This window comes from Indicator indicator, chromosome 30, assembly GCF_027791375.1.
Source record: "Indicator indicator isolate 239-I01 chromosome 30, UM_Iind_1.1, whole genome shotgun sequence".
Classification (NCBI taxonomy): domain Eukaryota; kingdom Metazoa; phylum Chordata; class Aves; order Piciformes; family Indicatoridae; genus Indicator; species Indicator indicator.
Genome location: NC_072039.1, coordinates 1,978,370 through 1,993,989, shown reverse-complemented (window position 1 = coordinate 1,993,989; position 15,620 = coordinate 1,978,370).

The window sequence follows — 15,620 nt, the reverse complement described above, 5'->3', positions numbered from 1 at the left end:
GGTTAATTCCAGCAGTGGAACAGGAGGTTAGTTCCAGATGTGGAACAGGAGGTTCGTTCCAGATGTGGAACAGGAGGTTAGTTCCAGAAGTGGAACAGGAGGTTAGTTCCAGAAGTGGAACAGGAGGTTAGTTCCAGATGTGGAACAGGAGGTTAATTCCAGCAGTGGAACAGGAGGTTAGTTCCAGATGTGGAACAGGAGGTTAATTCCAGCAGTGGAACAGGAGGTTAGTTCCAGCAGTGGAACAGGAGGTTAATTCCAGAAGTGGAACAGGAGGTTAGTTCCAGCAGTGGAACAGGAGGTTAGTTCCAGCAGTGGAACAGGAGGTTGATTCCAGAAGTGGAACAGGAGGTTAGTTCCAGCAGTGGAACAGGAGGTTAGTTCCAGATGTGGAACAGGAGGTTAATTCCAGATGTGGAAGAGGAGGTTAGTTCCAGATGTGGAACAGGAGGTTAGTTCCAGCAGTGGAACAGGAGGTTAGTTCCAGCAGTGAAACAGGAGGTTAGTTCCAGCAGTGGAACAGGAGGTTAGTTCCAGCAGTGGAACAGGAGGTTAGTTCCAGCAGTGGAACAGGAGGTTAATTCCAGAAGTGGAACAGGAGGTTAGTTCCAGAAGTGGAACAGGAGGTTAGTTCCAGATGTGGAACAGGAGGTTAGTTCCAGCAGTGGAACAGGAGGTTAATTCCAGAAGTGGAACAGGAGGTTAGTTCCAGAAGTGGAACAGGAGGTTAGTTCCAGAAGTGGAACAGGAGGTTAGTTCCAGAAGTGGAACAGGAGGTTAGTTCCAGCAGTGGAACAGGAGGTTAGTTCCAGAGTGGAACAGGAGGTTAGTTCCAGATGTGGAACAGGAGGTTAATTCCAGCAGTGGAACAGGAGGTTAGTTCCAGCAGTGGAACAGGAGGTTAGTTCCAGCAGTGGAACAGGAGGTTAGTTCCAGCAGTGCAACAGGAGGTTAGTTCCAGAAGTGGAACAGGAGGTTAGTTCCAGAAGTGGAACAGGAGATTAGTTCCAGAAGTGGAACAGGAGGTTAGTTCCAGAAGTGGAACAGGAGGTTAGTTCCAGCAGTGGAACAGGAGGTTAGTTCCAGATGTGGAACAGGAGGTTAGTTCCAGCAGTGGAACAGGAGGTTAGTTCCAGCAGTGGAACAGGAGGTTAGTTCCAGATGTGGAACAGGAGGTTAGTTCCAGCAGTGGAACAGGAGGTTAATTCCAGCAGTGGAACAGGAGGTTAGTTCCAGCAGTGGAACAGGAGGTTAGTTCCAGCAGTGGAACAGGAGGTTAATTCCAGCAGTGGAACAGGAGGTTAGTTCCAGCAGTGGAACAGGAGGTTAATTCCAGAAGTGGAACAGGAGGTTAGTTCCAGCAGTGGAACAGGAGGTTAGTTCCAGCAGTGGAACAGGAGGTTAGTTCCAGCAGTGGAACAGGAGGTTAGTTCCAGCAGTGGAACAGGAGGTTAGTTCCAGATGTGGAACAGGAGGTTAATTCCAGATGTGGAACAGGAGGTTAGTTCCAGATGTGGAACAGGAGGTTAGTTCCAGCAGTGGAACAGGAGGTTAGTTCCAGAAGTGGAACAGGAGGTTAGTTCCAGCAGGGGAACAGGAGGTTAATTCCAGCAGTGGAACAGGAGGTTAATTCCAGATGTGGAACAGGAGGTTAGTTCAAGCAGTGGAACAGGAGGTTAATTCCAGAAGTGGAACAGGAGGTTAGTTCCAGCAGTGGAACAGGAGGTTAGTTCCAGAAGTGGAACAGGAGGTTAGTTCCAGAAGTGGAACAGGAGGTTAGTTCCAGCAGTGGAACAGGAGGTTAATTCCAGATGTGGAACAGGAGGTTAGTTCCAGCAGTGGAACAGGAGGTTAGTTCCAGAAGTGGAACAGGAGGTTAGTTCCAGATGTGGAACAGGAGGTTAGTTCCAGCAGTGGAACAGGAGGTTAGTTCCAGCAGTGGAACAGGAGGTTAGTTCCAGATGTGGAACAGGAGATTAGTTCCAGCAGTGCAACAGGAGGTTAGTTCCAGAAGTGGAACAGGAGGTTAGTTCCAGAAGTGGAACAGGAGATTAGTTCCAGAAGTGGAACAGGAGGTTAGTTCCAGCAGTGGAACAGGAGGTTAATTCCAGATGTGGAACAGGAGGTTAATTCCAGCAGTGGAACAGGAGGTTCGTTCCAGAAGTGGAACAGGAGGTTAGTTCCAGATGTGGAACAGGAGGTTAGTTCCAGCAGTGGAACAGGAGGTTAGTTCCAGCAGTGGAACAGGAGGTTAGTTCCAGATGTGGAACAGGAGGTTAGTTCCAGCAGTGGAACAGGAGGTTAGTTCCAGATGTGGAACAGGAGGTTAGTTCCAGCAGTGGAACAGGAGGTTAGTTCCAGAAGTGGAACAGGAGGTTAATTCCAGCAGGGGAACAGGAGGTTAATTCCAGCAGTGGAACAGGAGATTAATTCCAGCAGTGGAACAGGAGGTTCATTCCAGCAGTGGAACAGGAGGTTAGTTCCAGCAGTGGAACAGGAGGTTAGTTCCAGCAGTGGAACAGGAGGTTAGTTCCAGCAGTGGAACAGGAGGTTAGTTCCAGCAGTGGAACAGGAGGTTAGTTCCAGCAGTGGAACAGGAGGTTAATTCCAGAAGTGGAACAGGAGGTTAGTTCCAGCAGTGGAACAGGAGGTTAGTTCCAGCAGTGGAACAGGAGGTTAGTTCCAGAAGTGGAACAGGAGGTTAGTTCCAGATGTGGAACAGCAGGTTAGTTCGAGCAGTGGAACAGGAGGTTAGTTCCAGCAGTGGAACAGGAGGTTAGTTCCAGATGTGGAACAGCAGGTTAGTTCCAGCAGTGGAACAGGAGGTTAGTTCCAGCAGTGGAACAGGAGATTAGTTCCAGAAGTGGAACAGGAGGTTAGTTCCAGAAGTGGAACGGGAGGTTAGTTCCAGCAGTGGAACAGGAGGTTAATTCCAGATGTGGAACAGGAGGTTAGTTCCAGAAGTGGAACAGGAGGTTAGTTCCAGCAGTGGAACAGGAGGTTAGTTCCAGAAGTGGAACAGGAGGTTAGTTCCAGCAGTGGAACAGGAGGTTAGTTCCAGAAGTGGAACAGGAGGTTAGTTCCAGAAGTGGAACAGGAGGTTAGTTCCAGCAGTGGAACAGGAGGTTAGTTCCAGAGTGGAACAGGAGGTTAGTTCCAGAAGTGGAACAGGAGGTTAGTTCCAGCAGTGGAACAGGAGGTTAGTTCCAGCAGTGGAACAGGAGGTTAGTTCCAGAAGTGGAACAGGAGGTTAGTTCCAGAAGTGGAACAGGAGGTTAGTTCCAGAAGTGGAACAGGAGGTTAGTTCCAGCAGTGGAACAGGAGGTTCATTCCAGCAGTGGAACAGGAGGTTAGTTCCAGCAGTGGAACAGGAGGTTAGTTCCAGCAGTGGAACAGGAGGTTAGTTCCAGATGTGGAACAGGAGGTTAATTCCAGAAGTGGAACAGGAGATTAGTTCCAGAAGTGGAACAGGAGGTTAGTTCCAGAAGTGGAACAGGAGGTTAGTTCCAGCAGTGGAACAGGAGGTTAATTCCAGATGTGGAACAGGAGGTTAGTTCCAGTAGTGGAACAGGAGGTTAGTTCCAGCAGTGGAACAGGAGGTTAGTTCCAGCAGTGGAACAGGAGGTTAGTTCCAGATGTGGAACAAGAGGTTCATTCCAGATGTGGAACAGGAGGTTAGTTCCAGCAGTGGAACAGGAGGTTAATTCCAGATGTGGAACAGGAGGATAGTTCCAGATGTGGAACAGGCGGTTAGTTCCAGCAGTGGAACAGGAGGTTAGTTCCAGCAGTGGAAAAGGAGGTTAGTTCCAGCAGTGGAACAGGAGGTTAGTTCCAGATGTGGAACAAGAGGTTCATTCCAGATGTGGAACAGGAGGTTAATTCCAGCAGTGGAACAGGAGGTTAGTTCCAGCAGTGGAACAGGAGGTTAATTCCAGATGTGGAACAGGAGGTTAGTTCCAGATGTGGAACAGGAGGTTAGTTCCAGCAGTGGAACAGGAGGTTAATTCCAGAAGTGGAACAGGAGGTTAGTTCCAGCAGTGGAACAGGAGGTTAGTTCCAGCAGTGGAACAGGAGGTTAGTTCCAGCAGTGGAACAGGAGGTTAATTCCAGCAGTGGAACAGGAGGTTAGTTCCAGCAGTGGAACAGGAGGTTAGTTCCAGCAGTGGAACAGGAGGTTAGTTCCAGCAGTGGAACAGGAGGTTAGTTCCAGCAGTGGAACAGGAGGTTAGTTCCAGCAGTGGAACAGGAGGTTAGTTCCAGCAGTGGAACAGGAGGTTAGTTCCAGCAGTGGAACAGGAGGTTAGTTCCAGCAGTGGAACAGGAGGTTAGTTCCAGATGTGGAACAGGAGGTTAATTCCAGCAGTGGAACAGGAGGTTAGTTCCAGCAGTGGAACAGGAGGTTAGTTCCAGCAGTGGAACAGGAGGTTAGTTCCAGAAGTGGAACAGGAGGTTAGTTCCAGATGTGGAACAGGAGGTTAGTTCCAGCAGTGGAACAGGAGGTTAGTTCCAGAAGTGGAACAGGAGGTTAGTTCCAGAAGTGGAAAAGGAGGTTAGTTCCAGCAGTGGAAGAGGAGGTTAGTTCCAGATGTGGAACAGGAGGTTAGTTCCAGCAGTGGAACAGGAGGTTAGTTCCAGCAGTGGAACAGGAGGTTAGTTCCAGAAGTGGAACAGGAGGTTAGTTCCAGCAGTGGAACAGGAGGTTAGTTCCAGCAGTGGAACAGGAGGTTAGTTCCAGATGTGGAACAGGAGGTTAGTTCCAGCAGTGGAACAGGAGGTTAGTTCCAGAGTGGAACAGGAGGTTAGTTCCAGCAGTGGAACAGGAGGTTAGTTCCAGCAGTGGAACAGGAGGTTAGTTCCAGCAGTGGAACAGGAGGTTAGTTCCAGCAGTGGAACAGGAGGTTAGTTCCAGCAGTGGAACAGGAGGTTAGTTCCAGCAGTGGAACAGGAGGTTAGTTCCAGCAGTGGAACAGGAGGTTAGTTCCAGCAGTGGAACAGGAGGTTAGTTCCAGCAGTGGAACAGGAGGTTAGTTCCAGAAGTGGAACAGGAGGTTAGTTCCAGCAGTGGAACAGGAGGTTAGTTCCAGCAGTGGAACAGGAGGTTAGTTCCAGCAGTGGAACAGGAGGTTAGTTCCAGCAGTGGAACAGGAGGTTAGTTCCAGCAGTGGAACAGGAGGTTAGTTCCAGCAGTGGAACAGGAGGTTAGTTCCAGAAGTGGAACAGGAGGTTAGTTCCAGCAGTGGAACAGGAGGTTAGTTCCAGAAGTGGAACAGGAGGTTAGTTCCAGCAGTGGAACAGGAGGTTAGTTCCAGAAGTGGAACAGGAGGTTAGTTCCAGCAGTGGAACAGGAGGTTAGTTCCAGAAGTGGAACAGGAGATTAGTTCCAGCAGTGGAACAGGAGGTTAGTTCTAGAAGTGGAACAGGAGGTTAGTTCCAGCAGTGGAACAGGAGGTTAATTCCAGATGTGGAACAGGAGGTTACTTCCAGATGTGGAACAGGAGGTTAGTTCCAGAAGTGGAACAGGAGGTTAGTTCCAGCAGTGGAACAGGAGGTTAGTTCCAGAAGTGGAACAGGAGGTTAGTTCCAGCAGTGGAACAGGAGGTTAGTTCCAGAGTGGAACAGGAGGTTAGTTCCAGCAGTGGAACAGGAGGTTAGTTCCAGCAGTGGAACAGGAGGTTAGTTCCAGAAGTGGAACAGGAGGTTAGTTCCAGCAGTGGAACAGGAGGTTAGTTCCAGCAGTGGAACAGGAGGTTAGTTCCAGCAGTGGAACAGGAGGTTAGTTCCAGCAGTGGAACAGGAGGTTAGTTCCAGCAGTGGAACAGGAGGTTAGTTCCAGCAGTGGAACAGGAGGTTAGTTCCAGCAGTGGAACAGGAGGTTAGTTCCAGAGTGGAACAGGAGGTTAGTTCCAGCAGTGGAACAGGAGGTTAGTTCCAGATGTGGAACAGGAGGTTAGTTCCAGCAGTGGAACAGGAGGTTAGTTCCAGAAGTGGAACAGGAGGTTAGTTCCAGCAGTGGAACAGGAGGTTAGTTCCAGCAGTGGAACAGGAGGTTAGTTCCAGCAGTGGAACAGGAGGTTAGTTCCAGCAGTGGAACAGGAGGTTAGTTCCAGCAGTGGAACAGGAGGTTAGTTCCAGCAGTGGAACAGGAGGTTAGTTCCAGATGTGGAACAGGAGGTTAGTTCCAGCAGTGGAACAGGAGGTTAGTTCCAGAGTGGAACAGGAGGTTAGTTCCAGCAGTGGAACAGGAGGTTAGTTCCAGCAGTGGAACAGGAGGTTAGTTCCAGCAGTGGAACAGGAGGTTAGTTCCAGCAGTGGAACAGGAGGTTAGTTCCAGCAGTGGAACAGGAGGTTAGTTCCAGAGTGGAACAGGAGGTTAGTTCCAGCAGTGGAACAGGAGGTTAGTTCCAGCAGTGGAACAGGAGGTTAGTTCCAGAAGTGGAACAGGAGGTTAGTTCCAGCAGTGGAACAGGAGGTTAGTTCCAGCAGTGGAACAGGAGGTTAGTTCCAGAAGTGGAACAGGAGGTTAGTTCCAGATGTGGAACAGGAGGTTAGTTCCAGCAGTGGAACAGGAGGTTAGTTCCAGCAGTGGAACAGGAGGTTAGTTCCAGAGTGGAACAGGAGGTTAGTTCCAGCAGTGGAACAGGAGGTTAGTTCCAGCAGTGGAACAGGAGGTTAGTTCCAGCAGTGGAACAGGAGGTTAGTTCCAGAAGTGGAACAGGAGGTTAGTTCCAGCAGTGGAACAGGAGGTTAGTTCCAGCAGTGGAACAGGAGGTTAGTTCCAGAAGTGGAACAGGAGGTTAGTTCCAGCAGTGGAACAGGAGGTTAGTTCCAGCAGTGGAACAGGAGGTTAGTTCCAGCAGTGGAACAGGAGGTTAGTTCCAGCAGTGGAACAGGAGGTTAGTTCCAGAAGTGGAACAGGAGGTTAGTTCCAGCAGTGGAACAGGAGGTTAGTTCCAGCAGTGGAACAGGAGGTTAGTTCCAGCAGTGGAACAGGAGGTTAGGTACAGAAGTGGAACAGGAGGTTAGTTCCAGCAGTGGAACAGGAGGTTACTTCCAGCAGTGGAACAGGAGGTTAATTCCAGCAGTGGAACAGGAGGTTAGTTCCAGCAGTGGAACAGGAGGTTAGTTCCAGCAGTGGAACAGGAGGTTAGTTCCAGCAGTGGAACAGGAGGTTAGTTCCAGAGTGGAACAGGAGGTTAGTTCCAGCAGTGGAACAGGAGGTTAGTTCCAGCAGTGGAACAGGAGGTTAGTTCCAGCAGTGGAACAGGAGGTTAGTTCCAGCAGTGGAACAGGAGGTTAGTTCCAGCAGTGGAACAGGAGGTTAGTTCCAGATGTGGAACAGGAGGTTAGTTCCAGAAGTGGAACAGGAGGTTAGTTCCAGCAGTGGAACAGGAGGTTAGTTCCAGAAGTGGAACAGGAGGTTAGTTCCAGCAGTGGAACAGGAGGTTAATTCCAGATGTGGAACAGGAGGTTAGTTCCAGAGTGGAACAGGAGGTTAGTTCCAGCAGTGGAACAGGAGGTTAGTTCCAGCAGTGGAACAGGAGGTTAGTTCCAGAGTGGAACAGGAGGTTAGTTCCAGAGTGGAACAGGAGGTTAGTTCCAGCAGTGGAACAGGAGGTTAATTCCAGAGTGGAACAGGAGGTTAGTTCCAGCAGTGGAACAGGAGGTTCGTTCCAGCAGTGGAACAGGAGGTTAGTTCCAGCAGTGGAACAGGAGGTTAGTTCCAGAAGTGGAACAGGAGGTTAGTTCCAGACGTGGAACAGGAGGTTAGTTCCAGACGTGGAACAGGAGGTTAATTCCAGCAGTGGAACAGGAGGTTAGTTCCAGCAGTGGAACAGGAGGTTAGTTCCAGAGTGGAACAGGAGGTTAGTTCCAGATGTGGAACAGGAGGTTAGTTCCAGCAGTGGAACAGGAGGTTAGTTCCAGAAGTGGAACAGGAGGTTAGTTCCAGCAGTGGAACAGGAGGTTAGTTCCAGCAGTGGAACAGGAGGTTAGTTCCAGCAGTGGAACAGGAGGTTAGTTCCAGCAGTGGAACAGGAGGTTAGTTCCAGATGTGGAACAGGAGGTTAGTTCCAGCAGTGGAACAGGAGGTTAGTTCCAGCAGTGGAACAGGAGGTTAGTTCCAGCAGTGGAACAGGAGGTTAGTTCCAGATGTGGAACAGGAGGTTAGTTCCAGCAGTGGAACAGGAGGTTAGTTCCAGAAGTGGAACAGGAGGTTAGTTCCAGATGTGGAACAGGAGGTTAGTTCCAGCAGTGGAACAGGAGGTTAGTTCCAGCAGTGGAACAGGAGGTTAGTTCCAGCAGTGGAACAGGAGGTTAGTTCCAGCAGTGGAACAGGAGGTTAGTTCCAGATGTGGAACAGGAGGTTAGTTCCAGCAGTGGAACAGGAGGTTAGTTCCAGCAGTGGAACAGGACGTAAGTTCCAGAAGTGGAACAGGAGGTTAGTTCCAGCAGTGGAACAGGAGGTTAGTTCCAGATGTGGAACAGGAGGTTAGTTCCAGCAGTGGAACAGGAGGTTAGTTCCAGCAGTGGAACAGGAGGTTAGTTCCAGAAGTGGAACAGGAGGTTAGTTCCAGCAGTGGAACAGGAGGTTAGTTCCAGCAGTGGAAGAGGAGGTTAGTTCCAGATGTGGAACAGGAGGTTAGTTCCAGCAGTGGAACTGGAGGTTAGTTCCAGCAGTGGAACAGGAGGTTAGTTCCAGATGTGGAACAGGAGGTTAGTTCCAGAAGTGGAACAGGAGGTTAGTTCCAGCAGTGGAACAGGAGGTTAGTTCCAGCAGTGGAACAGGAGGTTAGTTCCAGCAGTGGAACAGGAGGTTAGTTCCAGCAGTGGAACAGGAGGTTAGTTCCAGCAGTGGAACAGGAGGTTAGTTCCAGCAGTGGAACAGGAGGTTAGTTCCAGCAGTGGAACAGGAGGTTAGTTCCAGAAGTGGAACAGGAGGTTAGTTCCAGCAGTGGAACAGGAGGTTAGTTCCAGCAGTGGAACAGGAGGTTAGTTCCAGAGTGGAACAGGAGGTTAGTTCCAGCAGTGGAACAGGAGGTTAGTTCCAGAGTGGAACAGGAGGTTAATTCCAGAAGTGGAACAGGAGGTTAGTTCCAGCAGTGGAACAGGAGGTTAGTTCCAGCAGTGGAACAGGAGGTTAGTTCCAGAAGTGGAACAGGAGGTTAGTTCCAGCAGTGGAACAGGAGGTTAGTTCCAGAAGTGGAACAGGAGGTTAGTTCCAGCAGTGGAACAGGAGGTTAGTTCCAGAAGTGGAACAGGAGGTTAGTTCCAGCAGTGGAACAGGAGGTTAGTTCCAGCAGTGGAACAGGAGGTTAGTTCCAGCAGTGGAACAGGAGGTTAGTTCCAGAAGTGGAACAGGAGGTTAGTTCCAGCAGTGGAACAGGAGGTTAATTCCAGAACTGGAACAGGAGGATAGTTCCAGAGTGGAACAGGAGGTTAGTTCCAGAAGTGGAACAGGAGGTTAGTTCCAGCAGTGGAACAGGAGGTTAGTTCCAGAAGTGGAACAGGAGGTTAGTTCCAGCAGTGGAACAGGAGGTTAGTTCCAGATGTGGAACAGGAGGTTAGTTCCAGCAGTGGAACAGGAGGTTAGTTCCAGAAGTGGAACAGGAGGTTAGTTCCAGAAGTGGAACAGGAGGTTAGTTCCAGCAGTGGAACAGGAGGTTAATTCCAGCAGTGGAACAGGAGGTTAGTTCCAGCAGTGGAACAGGAGGTTAGTTCCAGCAGTGGAACAGGAGGTTAGTTCCAGCAGTGGAACAGGAGGTTAGTTCCAGCAGTGGAACAGGAGGTTAGTTCCAGCAGTGGAACAGGAGGTTAGTTCCAGATGTGGAACAGGAGGTTCGTTCCAGCAGTGGAACAGGAGGTTCGTTCCAGATGTGGAACAGGAGGTTAGTTCCAGCAGTGGAACAGGAGGTTAGTTCCAGCAGTGGAACAGGAGGTTAGTTCCAGCAGTGGAACAGGAGGTTAGTTCCAGCAGTGGAACAGGAGGTTAGTTCCAGCAGTGGAACAGGAGGTTAGTTCCAGCAGTGGAACAGGAGGTTAGTTCCAGCAGTGGAACAGGAGGTTAGTTCCAGAAGTGGAACAGGAGGTTAGTTCCAGAGTGGAACAGGAGGTTAGTTCCAGCAGTGGAACAGGAGGTTAGTTCCAGATGTGGAACAGGAGGTTAGTTCCAGCAGTGGAACAGGAGGTTAGTTCCAGCAGTGGAACAGGAGGTTAGTTCCAGACGTGGAACAGGAGGTTAGTTCCAGCAGTGGAACAGGAGGTTAGTTCCAGCAGTGGAACAGGAGGTTAGTTCCAGAGTGGAACAGGAGGTTAGTTCCAGCAGTGGAACAGGAGGTTAGTTCCAGCAGTGGAACAGGAGGTTAGTTCCAGCAGTGGAACAGGAGGTTAGTTCCAGCAGTGGAACAGGAGGTTAGTTCCAGAGTGGAACAGGAGGTTAGTTCCAGCAGTGGAACAGGAGGTTAGTTCCAGCAGTGGAACAGGAGGTTAGTTCCAGCAGTGGAACAGGAGGTTAGTTCCAGCAGTGGAACAGGAGGTTAGTTCCAGCAGTGGAACAGGAGGTTAGTTCCAGAGTGGAACAGGAGGTTAGTTCCAGCAGTGGAACAGGAGGTTAGTTCCAGCAGTGGAACAGGAGGTTAGTTCCAGCAGTGGAACAGGAGGTTAGTTCCAGCAGTGGAACAGGAGGTTAGTTCCAGCAGTGGAACAGGAGGTTAGTTCCAGCAGTGGAACAGGAGGTTAGTTCCAGCAGTGGAACAGGAGGTTAGTTCCAGATGTGGAACAGGAGGTTAGTTCCAGCAGTGGAACAGGAGGTTAGTTCCAGCAGTGGAACAGGAGGTTAGTTCCAGCAGTGGAACAGGAGGTTAGTTCCAGCAGTGGAACAGGAGGTTAGTTCCAGCAGTGGAACAGGAGGTTAGTTCCAGCAGTGGAACAGGAGGTTAGTTCCAGCAGTGGAACAGGAGGTTAGTTCCAGCAGTGGAACAGGAGGTTAGTTCCAGCAGTGGAACAGGAGGTTAGTTCCAGCAGTGGAACAGGAGGTTAGTTCCAGCAGTGGAACAGGAGGTTAGTTCCAGCAGTGGAACAGGAGGTTAGTTCCAGCAGTGGAACAGGAGGTTAGTTCCAGCAGTGGAACAGGAGGTTAGTTCCAGAGTGGAACAGGAGGTTAGTTCCAGCAGTGGAACAGGAGGTTAGTTCCAGCAGTGGAACAGGAGGTTAGTTCCAGCAGTGGAACAGGAGGTTAGTTCCAGCAGTGGAACAGGAGGTTAGTTCCAGCAGTGGAACAGGAGGTTAGTTCCAGCAGTGGAACAGGAGGTTAGTTCCAGCAGTGGAACAGGAGGTTAGTTCCAGCAGTGGAACAGGAGGTTAGTTCCAGCAGTGGAACAGGAGGTTAGTTCCAGCAGTGGAACAGGAGGTTAGTTCCAGCAGTGGAACAGGAGGTTAGTTCCAGCAGTGGAACAGGAGGTTAGTTCCAGCAGTGGAACAGGAGGTTAGTTCCAGCAGTGGAACAGGAGGTTAGTTCCAGCAGTGGAACAGGAGGTTAGTTCCAGAAGTGGAACAGGAGGTTAGTTCCAGCAGTGGAACAGGAGGTTAGTTCCAGCAGTGGAACAGGAGGTTAGTTCCAGCAGTGGAACAGGAGGTTAGTTCCAGAGTGGAACAGGAGGTTAGTTCCAGCAGTGGAACAGGAGGTTAGTTCCAGAGTGGAACAGGAGGTTAGTTCCAGCAGTGGAACAGGAGGTTAGTTCCAGCAGTGGAACAGGAGGTTAGTTCCAGCAGTGGAACAGGAGGTTAGTTCCAGCAGTGGAACAGGAGGTTAGTTCCAGCAGTGGAACAGGAGGTTAGTTCCAGCAGTGGAACAGGAGGTTAGTTCCAGCAGTGGAACAGGAGGTTAGTTCCAGCAGTGGAACAGGAGGTTAGTTCCAGCAGTGGAACAGGAGGTTAGTTCCAGATGTGGAACAGGAGGTTAGTTCCAGCAGTGGAACAGGAGGTTAGTTCCAGCAGTGGAACAGGAGGTTAGTTCCAGCAGTGGAACAGGAGGTTAGTTCCAGCAGTGGAACAGGAGGTTAGTTCCAGCAGTGGAACAGGAGGTTAGTTCCAGCAGTGGAACAGGAGGTTAGTTCCAGCAGTGGAACAGGAGGTTAGTTCCAGAAGTGGAACAGGAGGTTAGTTCCAGCAGTGGAACAGGAGGTTAGTTCCAGCAGTGGAACAGGAGGTTAGTTCCAGCAGTGGAACAGGAGGTTAGTTCCAGCAGTGGAACAGGAGGTTAGTTCCAGCAGTGGAACAGGAGGTTAGTTCCAGCAGTGGAACAGGAGGTTAGTTCCAGCAGTGGAACAGGAGGTTCGAGGGAAGAGGTTAGTTCCAGAGTGGAACAGGAGGTTAGTTCCAGCAGTGGAACAGGAGGTTAGTTCCAGCAGTGGAACAGGAGGTTAGTTCCAGCAGTGGAACAGGAGGTTAGTTCCAGCAGTGGAACAGGAGGTTAGTTCCAGATGTGGAACAGGAGGTTAGTTCCAGCAGTGGAACAGGAGGTTAGTTCCAGCAGTGGAACAGGAGGTTAGTTCCAGCAGTGGAACAGGAGGTTAGTTCCAGCAGTGGAACAGGAGGTTAGTTCCAGCAGTGGAACAGGAGGTTAGTTCCAGCAGTGGAACAGGAGGTTAGTTCCAGCAGTGGAACAGGAGGTTAGTTCCAGATGTGGAACAGGAGGTTAGTTCCAGCAGTGGAACAGGAGGTTAGTTCCAGAGTGGAACAGGAGGTTAGTTCCAGCAGTGGAACAGGAGGTTAGTTCCAGCAGTGGAACAGGAGGTTAGTTCCAGAGTGGAACAGGAGGTTAGTTCCAGCAGTGGAACAGGAGGTTAGTTCCAGCAGTGGAACAGGAGGTTAGTTCCAGAGTGGAACAGGAGGTTAGTTCCAGATGTGGAACAGGAGGTTAGTTCCAGCAGTGGAACAGGAGGTTAGTTCCAGATGTGGAACAGGAGGTTAGTTCCAGCAGTGGAACAGGAGGTTAGTTCCAGCAGTGGAACAGGAGGTTAGTTCCAGCAGTGGAACAGGAGGTTAGTTCCAGCAGTGGAACAGGAGGTTAGGTCCAGCAGTGGAACAGGAGGTTAGTTCCAGCAGTGGAACAGGAGGTTAGTTCCAGCAGTGGAACAGGAGGTTAGTTCCAGAAGTGGAACAGGAGGTTAGTTCCAGAAGTGGAACAGGAGGTTAGTTCCAGATGTGGAACAGGAGGTTAGTTCCAGATGTGGAACAGGAGGTTAGTTCCAGCAGTGGAACAGGAGGTTAGTTCCAGCAGTGGAACAGGAGGTTAGTTCCAGCAGTGGAACAGGAGGTTAGTTCCAGCAGTGGAACAGGAGGTTAGTTCCAGCAGTGGAACAGGAGGTTAGTTCCAGCAGTGGAACAGGAGGTTAGTTCCAGAAGTGGAACAGGAGGTTAGTTCCAGAGTGGAACAGGAGGTTAGTTCCAGAGTGGAACAGGAGGTTAGTTCCAGCAGTGGAACAGGAGGTTAGTTCCAGCAGTGGAACAGGAGGTTAGTTCCAGCAGTGGAACAGGAGGTTAGTTCCAGCAGTGGAACAGGAGGTTAGTTCCAGCAGTGGAACAGGAGGTTAGTTCCAGCAGTGGAACAGGAGGTTAGTTCCAGCAGTGGAACAGGAGGTTAGTTCCAGCAGTGGAACAGGAGGTTAGTTCCAGCAGTGGAACAGGAGGTTAGTTCCAGCAGTGGAACAGGAGGTTAGTTCCAGAAGTGGAACAGGAGGTTAGTTCCAGAGTGGAACAGGAGGTTAGTTCCAGCAGTGGAACAGGAGGTTAGTTCCAGCAGTGGAACAGGAGGTTAGTTCCAGCAGTGGAACAGGAGGTTAGTTCCAGCAGTGGAACAGGAGGTTAGTTCCAGCAGTGGAACAGGAGGTTAGTTCCAGCAGTGGAACAGGAGGTTAGTTCCAGCAGTGGAACAGGAGGTTAGTTCCAGCAGTGGAACAGGAGGTTAGTTCCAGCAGTGGAACAGGAGGTTAGTTCCAGCAGTGGAACAGGAGGTTAGTTCCAGCAGTGGAACAGGAGGTTAGTTCCAGAGTGGAACAGGAGGTTAGTTCCAGCAGTGGAACAGGAGGTTAGTTCCAGAGTGGAACAGGAGGTTAGTTCCAGCAGTGGAACAGGAGGTTAGTTCCAGCAGTGGAACAGGAGGTTAGTTCCAGAAGTGGAACAGGAGGTTAGTTCCAGCAGTGGAACAGGAGGTTAGTTCCAGCAGTGGAACAGGAGGTTAGTTCCAGAGTGGAACAGGAGGTTAGTTCCAGCAGTGGAACAGGAGGTTAGTTCCAGCAGTGGAACAGGAGGTTAGTTCCAGAGTGGAACAGGAGGTTAGTTCCAGCAGTGGAACAGGAGGTTAGTTCCAGCAGTGGAACAGGAGGTTAGTTCCAGCAGTGGAACAGGAGGTTAGTTCCAGCAGTGGAACAGGAGGTTAGTTCCAGCAGTGGAACAGGAGGTTAGTTCCAGCAGTGGAACAGGAGGTTAGTTCCAGCAGTGGAACAGGAGGTTAGTTCCAGAGTGGAACAGGAGGTTAGTTCCAGCAGTGGAACAGGAGGTTAGTTCCAGCAGTGGAACAGGAGGTTAGTTCCAGCAGTGGAACAGGAGGTTAGTTCCAGCAGTGGAACAGGAGGTTAGTTCCAGAGTGGAACAGGAGGTTAGTTCCAGCAGTGGAACAGGAGGTTAGTTCCAGCAGTGGAACAGGAGGTTAGTTCCAGCAGTGGAACAGGAGGTTAGTTCCAGCAGTGGAACAGGAGGTTAGTTCCAGAAGTGGAACAGGAGGTTAGTTCCAGCAGTGGAACAGGAGGTTAGTTCCAGAGTGGAACAGGAGGTTAGTTCCAGAGTGGAACAGGAGGTTAGTTCCAGCAGTGGAACAGGAGGTTAGTTCCAGCAGTGGAACAGGAGGTTAGTTCCAGCAGTGGAACAGGAGGTTAGTTCCAGATGTGGAACAGGAGGTTAGTTCCAGATGTGGAACAGGAGGTTAGTTCCAGAGTGGAACAGGAGGTTAGTTCCAGCAGTGGAACAGGAGGTTAGTTCCAGCAGTGGAACAGGAGGTTAGTTCCAGCAGTGGAACAGGAGGTTAGTTCCAGCAGTGGAACAGGAGGTTAGTTCCAGAAGTGGAACAGGAGGTTAGTTCCAGATGTGGAACAGGAGGTTAGTTCCAGCAGTGGAACAGGAGGTTAGTTCCAGCAGTGGAACAGGAGGTTAGTTCCAGCAGTGGAACAGGAGGTTAGTTCCAGCAGTGGAACAGGAGGTTAGTTCCAGATGTGGAACAGGAGGTTAGTTCCAGATGTGGAACAGGAGGTTAGTTCCAGCAGTGGAACAGGAGGTTAGTTCCAGATGTGGAACAGGAGGTTAGTTCCAGCAGTGGAACAGGAGGTTAGTTCCAGCAGTGGAACAGGAGGTTAGTTCCAGATGTGGAACAGGAGGTTAGTTCCAGCAGTGGAACAGGAGGTTAGTTCCAGCAGTGGAACAGGAGGTTAGTTCCAGCAGTGGAACAGGAGGTTAGTTCCAGAGTGGAACAGGAGGTTAGTTCCAGCAGTGGAACAGGAGGTTAGTTCCAGCAGTGGAACAGGAGGTTAGTTCCAGCAGTGGAACAGGAGGTTAGTTCCAGCAGTGGAACA